Source organism: Rana temporaria, chromosome 8 (genome assembly GCF_905171775.1).
Source record: "Rana temporaria chromosome 8, aRanTem1.1, whole genome shotgun sequence".
Taxonomy (NCBI): domain Eukaryota; kingdom Metazoa; phylum Chordata; class Amphibia; order Anura; family Ranidae; genus Rana; species Rana temporaria.
In genome coordinates this window covers 7,279,717-7,280,869 of record NC_053496.1, presented here as the reverse complement: position 1 = coordinate 7,280,869, position 1,153 = coordinate 7,279,717, and the positions used below count along the sequence as shown (strand labels likewise).

At 42.4% G+C, this 1,153-nt stretch overlaps 1 long non-coding RNA gene across 1 annotated transcript; it reads right to left on the bottom strand.

The window, feature by feature from the left end:
- Window positions 1–382: 382 nt before the first annotated feature.
- LOC120910325 lies at window positions 383–937 on the bottom strand. Its single transcript, XR_005741524.1, has 2 exons — window positions 749–937; window positions 383–612 (listed from the first exon to the last, which is right to left on the bottom strand). It is a non-coding gene; the product is annotated as an uncharacterized LOC120910325 (long non-coding RNA).
- Window positions 938–1,153: the final 216 nt, after the last annotated feature.

The following is a 1,153-nucleotide window of genomic DNA, read 5'->3' as shown; positions in this document are numbered from 1 at the left end:
CCCCCAACTTAGTATAAAAACGTTACCTTTAACTTACCGGAAGCTGCGATCATGTTACATTGCCTGCCTAAATATCTCCTCTTCTATTTACTTCTTTGAGTCTCCATGTCACTGCCTGTGAGATGTGGACACCTCTGATTGGATGGTCTCCAGTGGGATCCACTAATGAGGGAAAGGACAACAACCTCTGAATCTGGACTGGGCACTTAGGTGAGTATGGTAAAGGAAAAAAGTGCGCTTATCTAATACAATAAGTGATGAAGAAGATTTGGCTCATGTATAGAGGCATAATGTTGCCAACATCCCTATGTCAATACAAAAAATGGATACCTCTAAAGGAGGTGGGACTTTTAGGGCAACAACAAGTATGGTGACAACTGGGTCATAAAAATATAGAAATTTATTACAAAATAGTATTACAAAAATAGTCAAAGAATAAACACTTCACAGTAGTATGTCAACATCTAAAATAAAAAATTGGAAAAAAACTGCTGCTATGAGATCATCATGTACCCCAGCAGAAAACTGGGGGTATGGATGGTCGTTTCCAACGCGTTTCAAATGCTTTTAGTAATACATCCTTCTTCAGGGAACATTAGCAGTGAGGTTTTTCTGAAAGATGAAATATAAGAAAATACATATATACAGTGAAAATACTTGTTACCAGACACAGACACTGCAGCATGTGGACAATAGGGGGGAGGAAATGGGAGGCTCAACATGCAGGGGGGAGGAAAAGGAAACTCACCCTCTCCCAAGCTTGGAGTGCCCAGATCGTCCCCAGAGAGCCCGTGTGTGCGCCGGATCCAATGCGGCCAAGTCAGATGGTATGCTCAATGCCCATAGGTCTCCCCCACTCCCAGAGGGCTCCAAGACCATGAGGGGTGTGTGAAATAACAAACGTATCCACATAAAAAGTGTCAGCAGACAAGAATGGATATGAGGTATCACAACTGAGGGAAAATTTAAATAGACACAAAAGGTCATTAGACCAATACCCAGCAACAAAACACAGAGTGAAACAAAAGAGCACCAAATTTTCCCTCAGTTGTGATACCTCATATCCATTCTTGGCTGCTGACACTTTTTATGTGGATACGTTTGTTATTTCACACACCCCTCATGGTCTTGGAGCCCTCTGGGAGTGGGGGAG